This window comes from Protopterus annectens, chromosome 1.part0, assembly GCF_019279795.1.
Source record: "Protopterus annectens isolate FY-2018-M chromosome 1.part0, PAN1.0, whole genome shotgun sequence".
In the NCBI taxonomy this organism is placed as follows: domain Eukaryota; kingdom Metazoa; phylum Chordata; order Ceratodontiformes; family Protopteridae; genus Protopterus; species Protopterus annectens.
Genome location: NC_056725.1, coordinates 491,500,690 through 491,520,985, shown reverse-complemented (window position 1 = coordinate 491,520,985; position 20,296 = coordinate 491,500,690). Strand labels below are relative to the sequence as shown.

The 20,296-nt window shown below is 42.8% G+C and overlaps 1 protein-coding gene across 4 annotated transcripts in view; it reads left to right on the top strand.

Annotated features, from left to right (window-relative positions):
* The window catches only part of MRPL14 (mitochondrial ribosomal protein L14), a 209,067-nt gene that overhangs the window by 145,583 nt on the left and 43,188 nt on the right, over positions 1–20,296 (top strand). The gene's annotated exons all lie outside the window — the stretch shown is intronic.

The following is a 20,296-nucleotide window of genomic DNA, read 5'->3' as shown; positions in this document are numbered from 1 at the left end:
TAAATTAGCTTATTCTGTTGAACAAATCATTACTCATTGTTTACAGTGTGTGTCTGTCTTCAAGGGCTACAGCCATTGGTACTGTGGGGGAGGGTTGCCTGGCTGCATTCTTAAGAACCTCTTAGATGATACAAATGAGACTTTAAATTCTGCTTTGGGTAGAGATTGTTTTTGGCCCCTCTGCTGCAGAGGTGATCAAAAAGTGTGAGATTGGTAAGTTGATCTATGGATCAGCCCTCCTTTTCCATATTTTATAAGGGATGGTCTAACCTCTCATTCCATTTTTGCCAAAAAAACAGTATAAGCAGTCTCAACAAAATGCAGATAAACAAATGTTTAAGAGGAAATTGTAAGGAAGTTCCCAAAATAATTCATGATTCCCCCCCCCCCCCCAAACCTAGGACAGTCCAACAAGTCTGATTTGTATCCCTCCTCCTACACTGGTAGCCCCTTTTCCTTTCCAAAAAGTTTGATCTCCGTTTTTCTCTTTGGCAACAGTTTCAGGCAAGCAGATTCTGAAGATCATTAATCAAGGTTACAGATGGCAATAGGAGGAAATTTCTCCTTTCCAGGGGGTAATTACGCATCCCCAGGATAAGGACCCCCCCCCCCCAACCTGTCCATCACATGGTGCCCCCAGGGAGTGATATTTTCCTCCTGGGATGGAGGAGCTGGTTATGTCTTTTATTCAAGGATGTTTTTACTGTCAAAAATGTTTGGAAACCATTGGAAACCAGTTCTGGATATTTTCTCAACCTGTTCTGGATATTTTCTCAACCTGTTTGTAATAGTGCCCAAGTTTTAAAATGCTGTCACTTAACTTGTTACCTCTTATTCCTCATTCATGTTACCTAGTAACACTAGATTTAAAATATGGTTATCACATCCCTATTCTTCCAGACTTCTTAAGGTTTTGTGTGCTAGATCACATTATCACTTATCTGCCTTACTCCGTCTTACACTATGTAAACCTGTTTTAGTGCAGTGGATAATCCAGATTGTCCAGCTCCAGTTATAGCTCATTGCAAGCTACAGGGTATCCACATTTTTCCATATTTAGTCTACTTGCTTATCTTTGCAGAGCCATTTTCAAAGTGTCAGGAATATCTCACTTGGGTGAGAGATCTCTTGTACAAGGTGGGATTCCAAAAGAACATTCAAAAGTTTTTTTTGACTCATTTACACAGAACTGTTTTCCTGGGGTGTCAAGACACCTCGGTTCAAAGAAGCTTTTTCCACAGGGGAAAAAAAACTTGGATCTGTATGTAGATCTATTTATGGTTTTCCACTGTGTCTTTGGTCACTACAAGGGAATACCTCAGGATTTTGGGTATCATAGAATCTGATTCTCATGATACCCCTGGTAAGACTCTACATGAGTGAGGTACAGTAGTATCTGAAGTCTCTTTGGTCCCAGCACCAATATCCTTTGTTTCTTCAAATCTCAGTGCTAGGGTTTGACGGAATGGAAATCCTTTATTAGAGACCGCAGATCTCCTCTTCTCCCTCTAGTCAGCCACCACAGATGCCTCGAAGTTTGCTTGGGGAGCAATTTCAGAAAGAGAAAAGTGCATAGGGTGTGGGATACCAAAGACCCCACTGCAAGCACTCAAATATAATAGATGCTTGCCCTGATCAAAGCACTTGACTCTGTGAATCATCTTTTTCCCCAGGACCTCTGCACGTTGTTGCAGACAATACCACAGTTGTGTCGTGCATGAACAAGCAAAGGGGAAACTGGTCGTACCCCCCCTTTGTAGACTAGCCATGTTAGCTTTGGTATATAGCTTCACAGCCCAGCCTCAATCTACAGGCATCCTACATTCTGTCAGAGCAAGTCTGTGTGGCAAACAAGCTGAGCAGGACTAGGGTAGACCTATTAAATGGAAACTAGATCAGGTAGCCTTCCAAGATTTAATCCAGCTGTGGGAGTTCCTCAAGCAGGCTTATTTGCCTCCTGCCTGAACAATTGACTGGCAAGATTCTTCTCCAGGATTCCATGCAAGAAGGCCTGGAAAACAGATTCCTTTTCTTTTCATTGGACAGTATTGTTCCTATATGCTTTTTCACTCTTTCCACTGGATTTATTCAGGGTATTTCTGAAGATTCAGAAGGAATCCCCTGAGATCAGTGTAGTGATAATCTTCTTTTGGAAATGGGCATTTGTAGTTATCACAAGCTTCCTCATAGACTGGATCTACTCAGACAACATCAGGGGTGTTTGATGCATTGCCGACCCCGCTTTGCATTCCCGACCCCGCTTAACTCCAGTTGACTGCTTGGAAGATAGTCTTAATTCCCTTATGTTTGAGGATGTGCAACAGGTACTAATGGAGACAAGAATGCCTGTTTCTAGAAAATTGTATATTAGTAAATGAAAAAGGTTTTCTGGTTGGTTCTAACAACCTAATTAACATCCATTCAGGGGTAGTTAACTTCTGGTTGTACAATATTTGTGAGTTACTATCCTGTGGCCTTTCTTATTCCTCCAAGGATAATTTATTGGCCATTTCATAATGTCTGCCTATGGATCCCCCTCTTTCAGTGCAGGCTCATGTTTAAATGTTTTTGAAAGGGGTTTTACATAAGACCCCAATAATACAGGTGGGCCCTCCTTCAGATTTTTAGAGTCGGTAACACTATCGGCCCAGTTAAGGGGTTGTAAAAATGTTTTTTTTTCCAGTTGCACTTTAATTGCTCATTCACTTACCAAGAGATTGGATATGCTGTTGGGTTCTTTAGGATGCTTGCTCATTAGAATAGTTAAACCCTCCTAGAAGTTTCTTTGCTTTTGCATGGGAACCAACTGCTATAATTTCTGGATTCACTCTTCACCCCACTTCTATCTCCAGGATGTTCACGAAGTGCTTGTCCATGGTAGTAGCCCACCTACAACTGAATAGTACCAAGGTACTTCTGTCCAGTTGACTTGCATCTGGCTGCAGTACTCAGACATTCCTGTTATGCAGAGGGAGTCTCTAATGAAATTAGTGTACTTCTCCTTATAAGAGAGAATACATTTTACTGCAAAGTCCCAGTTAAGAACAATTTGACTGCTAACCTTCTTAGTCTGTTCCACTGGTACATCAACTCCAAGCATTTTAGCCTCTGGAGAGGATGCAGTAGAGCAGCATAGTCTGCCTGCTATCTTACAGCAGCAGTGTACCTCCTGGAACTAAGCCTTGTAGCTACTTCCATGTTCATTCTTCTGCACACTCTAGTTTGGCAGCCCTTCACATTCTCAAGGAGCAGATATTTTCAGCCATTAGGTTGGATTTCCCAAAACCTGTACATTCCTTATCAATTTGTGTACCAGTTTCAGACATTTGAGTCCTTTTTACAGTTATGTGGTAGTGGTTACAGTAAGTGAATCTACCCTTATGTTGAAGGTGGGTACTTCAGAAGGGGGATGGCCTGAGAGGAGATGGACTTCTCAGGAGTCCTACACCTGTGTATCAACTATTTTGAGATTATAGTTGTCCTTCTAGATTCCGTACAGAGTACCTCTTTTTTTTCCTAGCAGTTCTGGGGTGCTTACTATCCCAAATAAAATTGAGTTTTCTGCAGCTTGTGTCTGTGGATGTGAGGAAATTTGTGGGACACGCCTAGCTATGAACAAAGTCTTGGGAGGATGGGCAAGCGGGTGGCATTTATTTTTAGGTGAGAGGTGATTTTTAACCTGTTCAATTGCAGTTTTTTGGATAAGGTTAGTAAGAAGAGTGAGGTTGTCAGCTGGGAGCAAGATAAGTTTAAAAGAATAATTTGATCCCTAAATTAGGTAGTATTTGTACTCCATTGAATTCCTAGCTCTAAAAGCTCATTGTTTTAAAGATAAGCAGCAACGCATAGTCTTCTACATATTGTTTCCATGCCCTGAAAAGGTGCCAAAATCTCACAGGGCACCTCTGTCTCCCTGAATGTGTAAAAGGGGGTGTATGCGAGAGTGTGCAGTCAGTTGCAGACCATACATCTGTGGCTGATCTATCTTTTAAAGTATGGAATTCCCCAGTGCTTGTATTTTTGGCTGGTCCTCATATTGAGTGGCTCTACTGCTTGGATGAATAACTATGGGGAAGGTTGGCATTCCTGTCTTACCGCTATACAGCCAAAAGGGGGTTGAAGCTACATTCTAGTAATATGGACCAGAGTATGATATACAGAAGTTTACACCATTGCATATACTCCTTGTGGGAAAGTCAAAGGCTTCCATTACCTGCCATAAATAGTCCCATTGTGCAGATTTGAATGCCTTGTGGAAGCCTTTAAATAAGGTGGCACAAGGAGTGTCTACATGATAGCACAGTTGCACAGTTGCCCTGTGTTGTAGAAGTACCTAAGTGGTGCCTGTATTCTTTGTCTTCCAAATACAAAGCTTTGGTAGACATTAATTTAACCAAAGGACTGAAATATTAGCCAGTAGTGTTGGCTCTACCAGCATTAATGAAATGGGCATATAATTCTGTGGCTCATGAGGCAGCTTACCAGGCCTTAGAAACACTAATCACTTTGAATGTCTTAGCTATGCAAGAAAATATTCTCTTGCATAGACTTTCCTGATTACTAATATCTGTGCGAGTACTTCTTTCAGATCCCTATACCATTTTGCCTGAACACCATCCGGTTTGGAGGCCTTCCCTTTTTAAATTACACTGAATATATTTAATTTGTTCTAAGGTGAGAATGTTGCTCAGCCGTGCTCCTCACACATTCAGATAGGGTGAGTTACTTCAGCTCTTGCCTAAAGCTGGTCCACTTTTGTGTTGGGCCTCATATGTACTCTTTGGGAAAATGTCTTAATCCTAAATCCTTTGGCAGACCGATAATATGTAAATTTCCTCATTGATTAGTTCCTGTGTAATCTGAGCTAGTTTATATTCTCTGAGGTGGGATGATGAAATTTTGGGAGATTTAACTGTTCAAAGAAATTGCTGCCTTTCACATTTCTGATATTGCAGTGTATATTCAGTGCCTCTTTTCACAGATTTAATTTCCCCCTGCAGTGCCATGCCCCTGCATAGTGCTACTATGTAATGCCTAGTTGCCTTGTTCAGTTTATCCTTTAAAATTCTTTGCATTATTTTCCTCTACTGCTGTCTTTCTTGTCTGAGCTAGCAGTGTGTCATAGGTCATGCTTAAAATGATACTAGACTTACCATGTTATACCACTTGTCCCCAGTATTTATTGCCAAATTTTTTTACTCTTTGTTGCAGAGACTGTGGGTTCTATTCCATCTTTGCACACACCCCTTTTTTGGGGTCAGGGTGTCACTTCAGTAGTGACAATTCTCTATAAAGCCAAGGTTTATGCTGCTGGGTGGCTATCCCTGCCACAGAAACTCTACCACACACTGGCATGCACACTCATTCACTGATAAATTTAAGTGCAAGTCCAACATAGCTCTACTCCTGGCTTTGCCCGCTCCGTTCGCCATTGCTTCCCTCGGGCTCACTCTGCTCCCCTACTCTACCCCAATTCCCAACCACCCCACTTTCTTTACATATATACTCTTGCACACCACTCCCCTTCATCCTCCCTAACTAATCTAATGTTTGCTTCACTCCTATAACCACTCCCACCTATCTCTCCACCCTTACATTCTCTCTACTCCCCTTCCCCTCCTCACTAACTCCTACTTTTCCTTTTTAGTCGCACCCTCTCTGCTTTCACTACTTATTGTACTGCATTCTTGACTCGTACCACGCTTCCCTCTCCCTACCTACTCTTCAGTCATGTGGCCACTCTGTCTCTTCACCACCTTTATCTTCCTCTCTCTAACAACCTCTTACCATTCATCAGTCTACTATTAATCCCCCTCATCTAATCTCCCCTATATTCCTGACACTCATACCATCTCTTACCCACAATTAATCTCCTCATCTATCTTCCCTATTTCACTGTCTGACCTCTTCAAAGTTCCTTCTTGTTCTAACTCATCTCACTCCTCTGGTCAGAAACCTAGTATTCCTACTACCCTGAATTTACTCTCTTCTCTTCTCTCTTTCTTCAACACTCTTCTTTTGGATGGAGTTATCCACTCCAACCCAAGGCCTCCCAACTCTTCCTCGCACAATATCTCTAGTCATACCCCTCCCCCTTCCTAACAGTAATTCCTCTTCCAAATCTCTAAAAAATGTTCTCTAAATATTCAAAGTATTGTAAATAAAGTAACAAACCTGCAGTCCTGGATATGTAACACATCTCATCACATTCTTGTCCTATCAGAAAATTGGCTGAAACCTCACCTTCTTAACACAGAAATCCTACCTCCAGGTTGTAACATCTTTCGCTCAGATAGAACCAATAAACAGGGAGGAGGGTTTGCTATCCTTTACTGTGAGCTAATCAACCTGTCCCCCTTTCCATCCGATTCCTGCTTCTCACCTGCTGATATACTAAATTGTCACCCTTTTATCAAACTGTCATACTTGGAGGCACTGATATAGACTGGACTAAACTGTCCCCCTTCATCCCCTACCCATAGTGTTAACCTTCATGATTTTCACCAACACATCTCCACCCCTACTAGAATAAAAAAAAACTCCTCATCCAAACCTGTCCTTAACTGAATCCTTATCATAATACCGGTATACTTCCCAACTCATTGAGTGATCACTCTCCAGCCTTCATACACAGATTCACCCAACACTCACCTAAATACCCTACTTACAGGGTATGCCGAAACCTTACCCACTTCGATCCAGACACTTTTCAACTCCAAACTGTCTGTCATTAATTGAGCCTTCCTCTGTCACCTCCCTCTGAATGGGGCAGTAAATTCCTTCATAAGATTTTCCTTGACAGACTGGATTCTTTTGCTCCATCCAGAAAAATCGGAATCAAATCCTCTTCACAAAGGCAGCAACTCTACAGATCCCTCTAACTTTTGACCAATTGGTATCTTGTCCACCTCTCACACTTAATGCACAAAACAGTACATCTCGCTCAACACCTCCACTACCCCATAACAAAATTCTCTTCCCCAATGCTTTTTCTTTCCAACCAGTCCCAATTACTACAATTTAAATCTCTCCTTGACACACATAAACCCTGCTCTTCCTCAGCAGACCAACTACCCCCTCATTTCCTAAAAATAGCTGCACAATTCATTGCCTACCCTGTCTCTATTCTTATTAATCATTCCATCTCAGAAGCCCTGGTCCCTGACATTTGAGAATCCTTCTGTACTATCCCTCTTCACAAAAGTGGCGACTCTCTATAGATCTCTCTAACTTTAGACCAATTGCTATCCTGTCCACCTATCCAGCATCTTGGAAAAGTGCATCCATGTTCAGCTATTCAAATATATTCTAGGTAACAATCTCCTCACTCCTACCCAACATGGCTTTAGGCCCCACCATAGTGCTACTACTGCATTACTGTAATTTACTCGAATAATATCTGAAGCCCGTGACAATAACTTCCCCGTCTCCATTCTTTTCCTCAATCTTTCAAAGGCCTTTGATACCGTCTTTCATTCTAAACTTCTAACTAAACTCTCAGACCTAAATCTCTCTACCTCCTCCATCAACTGGTTCTCTAGCTATCTCTCCTGCAGGCAGCAGTCTGTCTGCTAGCAAACTGTCCTCTCTCCATTCCTCCCTGTTAATACTGGAGTTCCCCAAGGATCAGTTCTGGGCCCCCTAATAAACTTCACTCTGCTACTAACCTCTCTACACTTCTACAGTACACTAACGACTCCACCCTCACTACCTCTGCCCACAACATCCCTGATCTACTAGCTGTCACTCAAACCTTTTCCTCTGTCGAAACCTGGCTGTCTTGATAACCAACTCATATAGAATCCAACTCTTTCTCTTCTCCCTAAAACACTTGCTCAGCATAAAGCCTCTTTCTCTATATCCCCTCTCTCTCAACAACACCATTATTAAACCTGGACCCCATAGTAAACTACTTGGAGTAAATTATTGACTAATTTAAATTTTGATATTCATATTCAACAAAGTATAAAAAAGACCCACCAGAAACTTGACTTCTCTTTCATGATGAAAAGTTTCTGTCACCCTCTCCCAAACCCTTCCTCGCACAGGCCTTACTCCTACCCTGCCTTCTTTACACTGCTCCTGCCCTTACTCCTGTTCAAGCATCACTTATCACTAAACTAGAGCAAGCTTATAACAAAATTGCCGGATCTGCCGCCATCCTTCCTTACAAATCTCACCACTGTCTTGCTCTTAAGTCACTTCATTGTCCAGAATTCTCCCAACAGTTACATGTATCCCAGCTACATATTGCACAGTATATCCTACATGAACCCTCATCCTGTCCCTCCATCTTCAGTTTAGTCTCCTTCTATAACCCCCCAATCACCACTGTACTGCCAGTAAATACTTCCTTCAGTTAAACCCAACAGAAACATTGGTAAGACCCTTTACATATACTCTGCAGCCCATGCTTGGAACCACTCCCTCTCAACATAAGAAGCATTCAGCATAAATACCTGTTTAAGAAAGAACCTGGGTTTTTCTCCTGAAGACTTGGTCATGCCCTTGTCAAGTCTTGCCTTTGTCAAACTCCCACTAGAACTAGTCTCCACTCTTCGCATTGTATCTGCTTTTCCCAACCAACTCTTTTTCTTCCTTGTACTTGCTCTTGCAAACTGTATTTATACTGTACTCCTTTGTGTAATATTCTCTAAACCTTTTAATTGTTTGGCCTATGCTATATACTGTTCTCAAGTTTTGGAAATTGTACTTGTTAACTGTTATTTTACCTATGCATTGTACTGCTGTGCACAAGTTTTTGACTTGTGCTGTATTTCTGTGACCCTACCTTAATATGTTGCAAATATAATTACTTGTATTATTTCTGGAGCTTTTCTCCTCTGGTCTCCACTGAAAATGGGCGGCTCAGCTCATATGCAAACTCGGCACAGAAGGCACCACAGTCAAGAATCGAATTGGAGAACCTTTTGCTGTGAGGGAACAATGCTATGTGGGTTCAATTTCCTTACTAGGTTATTGGATAGCTGACACTACCGTCCAACATAAAAGGAATACTGCACTCCTGATTGTCATCTTTCAGATGAAATATTAAACTGAGGGTCCCTTGTATTTTGAATTGGTAGCTCAAGTTGATGTAAAAAGATTCCATGGCACCTGTCAGAGCAGGGAAGAAGATACCAGATACCTTGGCCAGATTTCCCCTACTAGTATAAATACCATCTCTGGTCTCACTTGGAGAAGCCACTACCCATGTGAGACTAAAACAGTCAAGAAAGGATAAATAAAAAAGTCCGTAAATGTATTTTTAAACCTTTTATTAACAGCAATGGGTCAATTCTAGAAATGGGTTGAGGGCTGGGCCAGCTAGCTGCCAACCTAAGGTATTTCTAAGTAAAATTACTACACCACTAAAGGGTTTTGTATTACATGCAGCTATCCAGCACACATTCCAGGATTTTTAAACTTGTCTGCTTTGTTTGTAAGTTTAGCTTCTTGTAGGAATGCCATGTGAACCTTCATTTGCTGCAACTCAACTAAGACACTTGCTAGTTTAATGTTGTTTAGCTGTCTGACTTTCCATGTAAGAAACCTGCTGTGATTCTGCGTACTGCTGTATAATGGGGAGGAATTCATTATCTTCTAATTTTCAGTATTACATGACCCCATCCACCATTTCCACTTGTACAAATAATTGTTAGTGCAGGGCTCAATTGGAATGCAGTGGGGAGAGAAATGCCCTCAAGTCTAGCAAATCTGTCCTTGGCATTCTTGGCCAGTGTCATTACAGCTGCTCTTACTCTACCAGTTCTAAGTGTGAGAGGTCATGTGTCACTTCTCTCTGATTTACACCTTTTTACTTAAATTTAAACCATACCTTATGTACCTGCCTCAACAGTTGTTGGCCTTCCCTAAAACTCAGAAGCAAAACCCATTAATATATAGGACGAGGATGAGTAAATAGACGTTCCCCTTTATATCCCTCTGACTGCAGCCACCATGTGAGTTCAGGCTTCTGTATCTTGGGTTTGCTGTGCATTGTTCAGGTCCTGTTGTGATGGATATGGTGATGAAAAATCCATTTCTACCCTCTCCATCTGAGAGGTCAGCTGATAGGTGAAATTTGTTTGACTTGTGCTGCTTTTCTTTTCCTAGGACATTTCTAGATGTCCTTCATTCACTGTTGCAGTATTCTTTACATTTGGGATTCCCTGCTGTGGAAGCCCGACATCCGGCCAGTATACCAATGCCTACTGTTGCTTTGTGGTACACCAAACGTTACACGTATGTTCATTCTCCGGTTGAACACCTACATCTTCTTGCTGAAGTCTCTGCCATTACAGATAAGTACCCCATTGTTTTTTCTGTTTTTTTTTCCCCTTGGCTTTCTTGTTGCTTAGGGAGTTAGTGCCCTCAAGGAAGGGTAAATGCCGGTGTGGGAGACAGATGCACCATAAGGACTGCGACAGTAAGTGTTTATTTTGGTTAGGAGCCTCTCACAACCATACAACGTGTTCTATTTGTCAGGCTTTCATACTGAAGACCCTGCATAGTAGGCTTTCTTCTCTTGCCTTGTATCTTGAGAACCAGTGTTTTAAGCTTCTCACTAAGGATACAATGGAAGGAACTTTCTGCCCGAGTGTCAGCCGTAGGGGAAGAAGAGGGTTAAACTAAGACTGGAATCTTCCACTGTCCAGCTTCTGCCGAATGTTTCTCCTGAATTCGGTGAGAACCCGGAGGATCGCCCAGCTTTGTCAGATTCCCCTGCCATGACCCGGTTGGAGGACATTGAGGATATGGCTTGCAGCATGTCTGACAAGGCTTTGCAGTTGTCCATTTTGGACGTTCAGGGGGAACCAGGGTTGATTTATTTTCGAGGGGCCTAGGGGTGTTCCTCAGATTCTAGTTGGGGAAGAAGTTCCTACTACGGTTATTAAATACTGTACTGGATCAGAGCCTTTCAAGTTTTATAGGGCAGACCTTCCTTTTAAAGAAGAAAAAAACTAAACCTGTTTCTCCTCCTCCTAGAAATACCCGAAGTGAGTGGCAGGCTCTTACTCGGGGTCAGTTTAATGCTTTGATGGCATTAAAACCGCACTGGGTTTCTGTTCCTGCTCCCCTTTAAAAGGCCTAAGGAACAGAATTCCTCTGTCCTTCTGATGAGGAATCCCTTGCTTATTCTTCCCAAATTCCTTTGCCTTTGGACTCTGGGTCAGAGGAAGAAGAATCCAGTAGTTCTGATGCTCTTCTTCTTCAAAAAAATTCCTTTGGGGATGCAATCTCTAGGATGATGGAATTTTTTAAAATGGGATTGTACTTGTACCTCTTATGGATTTCAGAGATGCAATGAGTTGCTAAAGATGGAATCTCTGAAACCATCTGCTAGACCTCCTGTCTTGGCTGCTTTGTTGGATGCTTTTTTCCAATGCCCTTAATTTTCCTCATTCTCAGCCCCCTGCTGCCAAGAAGCCTGATAGGTTTCAAAGTGCCTGAGGATAGCAGTTGTGTTGTATAAATGTCCTGCTGCTGACCCTTCAGTGGTATCTGTAGCCACTGACGAGCCTTCTCAATTGCTTCCTTTGCCCAAGTTATGCCTTCTGAAAAAAACAGTAGAAACATGGAAAGGCTAGGTAAGAAGGTTTACAATTCAGCTACCTTGGTTTTTAGGGCTATTAATTATTGGAACCATATGTCCAGATATGTGTTAGCTCTTCTTTCTCAGGCTTGTTAGCTATTTTTCTGATCTCCCAGACTCGGAGGGTAAAACTTCTGCTCTTTCCTTACTAGAGACTTCCTCTCAAGTGGTTCATAATTTAAGTTCATAGGTTATAGGGGTTTACTAGGCTAACAACCACAAGGGCCTTTTTAAGCCCAGCCATGCAGCCCAAATCTCTGACAAGTTCTGGTACCCTTGATAAGTCTAAGCATGGGCCTGTGAGATCAATCATTTACAGGTTACTTGTTTCCATTAGGGACATGGGTGCCAAACCAGGGATGAATTTCCATTTCCCATCAAATGTCCAAGTTGCACTTAAATTGGGTTGGGGAGGAACTCTGCTTCACATGGATGCGGAACCAGTTCCATAGACTGGGAAGTCTCTGGGATACATGCCCATCTCTCCAGCAGGTCCTATTTATATCACAGGCAAGGTTTAAGTCTTTAGAACGAGTAATGCTAGTACTGTTTTTTTGTGGATATGCAGGAGGCCCATCAGCATGGGGTCTGAAAATGCCCTGTATGCCAGGCATAGATCTCCCCTCAAAAGCCTGTAGGAGGTAGAATACAGGGATAGGGCCTTGAGGCAGTCTGCATAGGACATATTACTTGCACACTGTACTCTTTTTAGTGAGGAACCTCTGTGGATGTTCCAATTGTAGGCTTTGCCTGGTTAGGTACATACAAAGGGGGCATTGTACTCAGTGATTGGTCTATTGAATGCCGAATACAGTGGAGTAATGACTTCCTTGGGCTTAAATGCCATCGGGTTGGGAGGGTGGCCTAATGGTTAAGGTGTTTGCCTTACAAATACATGGTATAGGGTTTGAATCTCACAAGGGATAATTGCCTAGGCTTAAAATGGCTCACAAGGGCAGTTAGCTTAGTACTAATCTATGAACCTATAATCTATACCTATATTTATAAGTTGCGTAACATAGTAATCTAGCCTTTGATCATCACGTGTCTACAGTGGTGAGGAAATCATTCTATCTTTGCATGTCCCCAAGTCCCTGACTACTGGGTCAACTCTAAGGGGTGTGTTGTCAGTATGATAGTTATCAGGGTGGATGACTTCCCAAAGGATACTATTATGCATTTCTGGGCATTTAGTTTGTCCATAGCTCTAACGCCAGTTGTTTGCCTGTGTTGGTCCCTCCGGGAGAACATTTGTGTCAGTGTAAGATTCAATGACTGCTCCTAATTTGCAATCATCTGGAAATTTAGTCAGCCAGAGACTGCTGACATTGGCCTTGACTTCTGAGAAGCAAATGCCAAAAAGGAATGGTCCAAGGACTGATCCCCTTGAAACTCCACTTGTGACAGGCCTCTTTGTAGACGTGGACCCCCCAATTCTAACTTTCTGGGTCCTGTCTGTGAGCCAGTTGGGCTATTCACTGGGTGATGTACGGGTTTGTACCCAACCTCTTGAGTTTTTCAACAATGCTTGAGTGGGGTATTTTATCAAATGCCTTAGCCAGGTCAAGGTAGGCAGTGTGAAAGATTATGCCCACATCCATTGTTTTGGTGACCTTCTCAAAGAAGTCTACCAGGTTGAGTAGGCATGATCTGCCCTTGATGAAACCACACTGGGTTGGGTCCAGCGTCTGGAGGTTTACTATATCTCTCTTGATCAGCTCCATGATAATTCTTTCCATGGCTTTACATGTAAGACTAGTGAGACTTGTGGGACTGTAGTTTCCAGGGTCTGTAGATGGCCCACCTTTGTGCAGAGGGATGACTGTTGCCTTTCTCCATTCATGAGGCACAAATCCTTTTTGGAGGCTACAGTTAAATAGTAATTCCAGATGCCCTGATAGGTAATGTTTCATGCTATTTAGATGGCATCCTGGGATATTGTCTGGGCCCATTGATGCAGTGCTCTTGGTCTTAGAGCATTAAGGACCTGTTCTGTAGTGATGGTAGGGGGAGTTATATTTGACATTTCCTGAAGGAAGGTTGAGGTGGGGAGAGAGGAATAAAGTTGGAGCTGATTTTATCAGCCAGGAGGTTTGCCATTTCCCTTCAGAGCCTGGAGTACACAGTAAACTTAAAAAAAATGTTTTTTGTGAATCCTTCCTGGTGTAGTTATGATGGAGCAGATGCGTTCTGTAAGGCTGCTGCTTTTGGTTCAGTGATGAGGAGGTATTCTTGGCTTAGGCTTCACCCTTTGCCTGATGATATCGAGGCTAAGTTGATGGATGCTCCTCTTGATAATAAATATATGTTTGTGAAAATCGCTACTGGCTTAAGTCCCTTCTGGATAAGGGGAAGGCCTTACAGGAACTTAACATGTGGCTGTCTCATGTACCTAAATTTCAGAGAAACTACCCTAATAAGCCAGCGTTTGTTCACAGGCAATCTTGCCCTCCTACTAAGGGCAAAAAGAGTAGCAAGCGGACTCCTACTAAGGCTTATCAAACTTCTGGGATTCTATCTTCCTTTCTTGATAAACCAGGTGCTGTGCGACTGTCCATCTCTTCCAAGCCTCATTCCTCTTTCTCTTTGCTTTTCTCTTTCTGTTTGGCTTCAGATTACTCAAAGTTCATGGGTTGTATCCATTATTCACCAGGGGTATTTCATGACGTGGAAATCCTGTCCCCCTTTTTGTGGGCATTCCTTCCACTCCTCAGGAACAACTTGCTTCCCCCCCCCCCCCAGAGGTTCTTCAGGAACTATTTACTCTGGGTACTATTCAAGAAGTACCTGTGTCCCAAAGGGGGAGGAGGTTTACTCAATGTTTCTAGTACCCAGGAAAGAGGGTACTTGGAGACCAGTTCTAGATCGCTCGTATCTAAATACTTTTTTGAAGGTTGTCCTCCTTTTGACTGTTGTCCTTTCAGCCTCTTTCCTCCTTTTGCTACCTAAGGCTATATGATGTCTCTGGATCCCAAGGATGCTTATCTCCATATTCTGATGCATCCCCTTTTAAGGACAATTTTGTGTTTCTTTGCTTCCTGGCATTTTCATTTTTCTGCTTTGGCCTTTCTACTGCCCCAAGGGTGTTCACCAAATGCCTTGCTCCTGTGATTGTTTTTTTGCTGTCTTCAGCGTATCCAGATATTTCCTTACATAGATGACCTGCTGATTCAAGCATGGTCTCCTGAGAAACTGTTGCAGAAGTCTTCATTTTGCCATTTCCCTTCTTCAGAGGCTGGGGTTCACAGGAAACTTCAAAAAATCTTCACTGAATCCTTCCTAGGATCATGTCTTTCTGGGTTGCATGATTCAGACTGTGCCTATTCTGGCAATCCTCCCTCCACCAAAGGCCTTAACTCTCATCTCCTTCCTTTGAACTCCATTACAGCCATGGAGTTTCTGAGAGCTCTGGGTTTCATGGCATCCACCACTCCTATGCTCCCTGTGGCCAAACTCCACATGAGAAAGTTTTCAGTGGTTTCTGAAGCCAGTTTGGCTTCAACATGCACATCCTCTTGATGTTGTAATTCCTTTTCCTTGTCCCAAGAAGGAACTTCATTGGTGGATCTCGTAGTTGTCTCTAAATCCAGGGCTCCCTTTTCATCCCTCTCTTCCCTCTCGGGAGCTGTTCAGATGCTTCAAACATGGGATGGGGAGGAGCTTTTGTCTCCCTGAAGGTACAGGGGGTGTGGTCACCCCTTCAGCAGAAGGAGCGCATCAGTGTCAGAGTTGAGAGCTCTTCTGCTGGCTCTTCAGGCTTTTCATCCCCCCCCCCCTTTTTTTTTCTCTCTCCAGGGCCTCTCAAGGTATCTGCAGACAATACCACAGTGATGTGGTATATAAACAAACTGGGAGGACCAAGATCTTGCCTTCTTTGCTGGTTGGCACTCCTGGTATGGAAACTTGCTGCCCAGCATCATGAGACTCTTCAGGCAGTATACATCCCTTCAGGTCAAATCATTGTTTCAGACACTGAGCAGGTCCGTAACGTAGTCCCACAAATTGATGCTTCACAGGGATGGGTTTCTGGACATTAAGTAGTTGAGTACTTCTCAAGTAGATCTATTTGTCTCCCGTGTGAACAGACAGCTTCCTCTATCTCCTGCCAGAGTCCCAGGTCTTCTGGTGTGGGCCCTCTCTCTTTCTTGGAAGGGGATGTTTATTTATGCATTCCCTTCCCTTCCTCTCTTTCCAAACGTCCTCTTCAAAATTCAACAGGATGCTCCCAAAATTTTGTTGACAACTCCCTTTTGGTAGTGGCAGCATTTGTTCCCTCTTCTGCATTTAGCCAAGGGCAGTCATCACAAGTTACCTCACAGGGTGGACCTACTTACACAAGACAATGGATCTCTCATCCATCCCCACCTGTCCACTCTTCAGCTGACACTGTGGGTGATAGGCTTTTGATTCCACATAGACTTGTTGTGGGTCCTGCTGGAGGCGAGGAAGCCCACTACTAGGAAATCCTACTTATCCAAATGGAAGAGGTTTTCTCTCTCTTAGCCTGGACCCACTTACTGTGGATGTTCCTCTGGTTCTGTCTTATTTGTGAGAATTGCTCAGTGCTAGTTTGGCCTGTTCTCTGCCATCTCTGCTTGTCTGCCTTTATCTCCTGCTTTGGCTTCTAGATTTGAAGCTAAACAGTTTCTTAAAGGCGCCCTTCGTATGAGACCTACCAGAAAGAAAGCCTGTTTCCCCCTCTCTGAGATCTTAATTTTGTTTTGGAGAAGTTGACTGTGGCTCCTTTTTGAGCCTGCTGCTTCACCTTCTTTGCAACATTATTCTTGAAAGACTCTTTTGTTGACCCTTACTCATCCAAATGGATGTCTGAGCTTCAAGCCCTTATGGATTGTCCTTTTTTTAAGGACAAGGTGTCCTTGCATAGTGTTCCTCTTTTTATGCCTAAGGTGGTTAGAGTTGGCACTTATTAGTCTATTCATTTGCCCACTTTTTCCCCTCTCCACAGTCTGCCAGAGAGAGGGTGCTGCATACACTGGACGTGCATAGACAACTCAGCTTTTATTTGGATAAGACTAAGGCTGTTTGAAAATCTGATCAGGTTTTCTTTTCGTCCTAGGTAATTAGGATTAGCTGTATCCAAGCAAACTATTTCTTCTTGGATTTCAAAGGCTACTGTTTGTTATACTTTTCCATGGTAAGAGTCTTCCTTCTATTGTAAAGGTTCATTCTACTAGGGCTGTGGCTTCTTCTGGTGTTTTTTTTTTTTCAAGGGGTTGGATATTTAATTCTGTTCTTGAAGCAGCTACCTGGACTTCTGTGCATACTTTATCCAGCACTACAGAGCTAGAGCTGGTGTTGCTAGGGCCATGCTTCATGACTTCTTAGAGGGCTCTGCTGCCCCTTTCACCTCCAAAGTTTCTTCTTGAGCTTTGGCACTCTCCCAGGCATAGAATACTGCAACAGTGAATGGGAGGGCATAATACAATTACCATAATAGTAGATGTCCTTTCCTTCACTGTTGCAGCATTCACTCCCTCCCTACTTCTCCCCCAGTCCATTTCCTTCCTGGAAGTACTGGTTACCTCCCAAGTCTTTTAGATTGGTGTTCCTACTGGGGCAGTCGTTCTGAGGATGGCAATTCCAGACGTCACCTTTCTGCCCTATGATATATGAGGAGCATACGTGTGACATTCAGTGTACCTTAAAGCAACAGTAGGCTTTGTTATACTGGCCGGACATCAGGCGTCCACAGCAGGGAGTCCCAAACGTAAAGAATACTGCAGCGGTGAAGGAAAGGACATCTAGTGTTGTAGTAAGATCTTATACAACTGTACTTTTTCTTTCCCAGTGAATTACTAGCTACATGGAGGGATATCTGCATTTCTTTTGGTCTCCACAATACATGTGGCAGTAGCAGTCTTTGCATTTAGGTATTGCTGTGGTTGCCATTGATCCAGAAATCTTTCTTCTCCAGGACTACTGAAAACTATCTTTAAAGCCCACCTTTATATAGCTAGCAGTGCTTGAAACTACATCTCTGTCAAAAAGCCTATTTGATTGCTGTTACTGTCACTCTAGTTTCTTACGTGAGTAATTGTTCCACTGCTTTCCTGAACAGATCGAAGCTAACATGTTTCTAAAAGTATTTTAAAGTTGCTGGCAGTTGAAATGTTTTTTTGTTTTCATTTTTTGCCTGTATTGCAGCTTCAACTCCTGCCATGTGGAAAGCTCTGGGCAGATTATGTTGCTTGAATTGTTCAGTTTGAAGTGGTATTGATTCCTGTGTTTAGGCCCACTCAACATAGATACCCCTTAATGACATTTTTAATGGAGAAGAAGAGATGGAAAAAAAAAGTTTATTTGGCCAGCAACGTACAGCTAGTTTAAACATGCATCCTACTTGTGCATGATCCCGAGCCCCCTGTCTGTGCTCCTATTATGTGTCTGCCTGTATAGTATATAATTTTATATACGTAGTTTCAAATTTTACATATAAAGTTCAATGCAGATGTGGGCCTTGCTTCACAGGGGAGCTCTGTCCATGACCATATAACATGTCAGCCGTCTGTTGTATAGACGGCTAAGTGTGTCTCTGTGTGTGTGTCTCTGTGTGTGTGTCTCTGTGTGTGTGTCTCTGTGTGTGTGTGTCTCTGTGTGTGTGTGTCTCTGTGTGTGTGTGTCTCTGTGTGTGTGTGTCTGTGTGTGTGTGTGTCTCTGTGTGTGTGTGTGTCTCTGTGTGTGTCTGTGTGTGTGTGTCTCTGTGTGTGTGTGTCTCTGTGTGTGTGTGTCTCTGTGTGTGTGTGTCTCTGTGTGTGTGTGTGTGTGTGTCTCTGTGTGTGTGTGTGTCTGTGTCTGTGTGTGTGTGTGTCTGTGTGTGTGTGTGTCTGTGTGTGTGTGTGTCTGTGTGTGTGTGTGTGTGTGTGTGTGTGTCTGTGTGTGTGTGTGTGTCTGTGTGTGTCTGTGTCTGTGTGTGTGTGTGTCTGTGTGTGTGTGTCTGTGTGTGTGTCTGTGTGTGTGTCTGTGTGTGTGTCTGTGTGTGTGTCTCTGTGTGTGTCTCTGTGTGTGTCTCTGTGTGCGTCTCTGTGTGTGTGTCTGTGTGTGTGTCTGTGTGTCTCTCTCTCTGTGTGTGTCTCTCTCTGTGTGTCTGTCTGTGTGTCTGTGTGTGTGTGTCTCTGTGTCTGTGTGTGTCTCTGTGTCTGTGTGTGTCTCTGTGTCTGTGTGTGTCTCTGTGTCTGTGTCTCTGTGTCTGTGTCTCTGTGTCTGTGTCTCTGTGTCTGTGTGTGTGTCTCTGTGTGTGTGTGTGTGTGTCTCTGTCTGTTTCTGTGTGTGTACTTGCTTTTACCCTATACTGTGTGGACACAAGAGTTTGGCACTGGACATGATGTCAAATTTCTCATTACACTGGATGATACTTGACCAGAGTGTATCTATTTTAGAACCTAAAGTTAGATGTCCGTAATTGGTGGTAAACTGGAAATAAAAGTTGACTTGAGTGCATGTCAGCAGCTATTTGTCTATTGTCCATGTAAATTAATTGTACATGCTACCTTTTGTAAAGTTACAGTTGTTTAAGACCAGTGCACAGAAAGGTGCACTTGTCTGGAAAAAAAAATCCAAGAACAGCGAAAGAAATGTGCAATTTCATTTAGCTTGCCTGACTTCAATTTTACAAACACAAGCAGAAGCTGGAAAAAAAAACTTTAATTTGAACGCTGTTGTCATTGAAGAGAATTACTTAGTTGCCAACATGAGAGTGCTGGCTAGAGAAGTGGTCTGTTTGGCAATGCTGCCACCCCAAGGATTTGCATAAAAGTGAACAAGTGCAGTATTTTACTGTTTTCCACAAAGCTTCTGCTAATTGCTTCAGTATGCTGCAGACTGTGTGACAGTTTACCATCATTATTCTGAATCACAGGGGGTGGAGTCCACCTTCGTGATGTCCCATATCCCAAACTGTAGAATGCCAAATGCAGACATTCCCAGCTGCCCAGTCTCGCCCCTTTCTAGACCCCTGTTAATGCTTGTTCCTAGGTATAGAGCAGTAGGGAGTTTTGAGGGTCATTGTTTATCGGGTATATTGGAATTCAACATTCTGAATTTCAAGGAAGTATGTTGACTATCCCTGTGATTCAGGATAATGATGGTAAATCTTGTGTGACACTTGTATGTTGATGCCACTGATGCTGTTTGTGTCCACAATTTGCAGAGCTGCTAAACTCCATGCAGTGTACGAGTTCAGAAAACCGGTTGCACTAAGGAAGTGGGAAATCAAGCCCTGTGTTTTGTGGCTGCCTCTACTGATGGATTTGATAAAGGAATCCCCAATCCATATTACTAGACTCAGAATTTCTGCTTTTAGTAGAGCGCATTAAATCCATCAGAGGTTGAAGAACTATTATTTCTTAAAACAGACGTGGTAGGGCAAAACATCCAAGCTGCCCCATTTCTGGATGCAGTGTCTAATTGATCACAGCAATACTTACCGGAAGGTAATGTGAGTTACTGTTAATGTTCCTAACAGAACTTATGAGACCAAGAAGGTCTGTGCTAAATAAAGGTTTTAAAGTTTGTACCCTCTTCAGTAGTTCCTGTGGATGTTGTCCTTCAGTATATTAAGGAGTTGAGTTTAAACTTGAAATTATGGTTTCTTCGAAAATCTAGAAACTGGGATGACTAATTTTGATGTGGTAAATTTCAAACGTCATAAATCAAATTATTTTACAGTGGGTGGTATCGGGG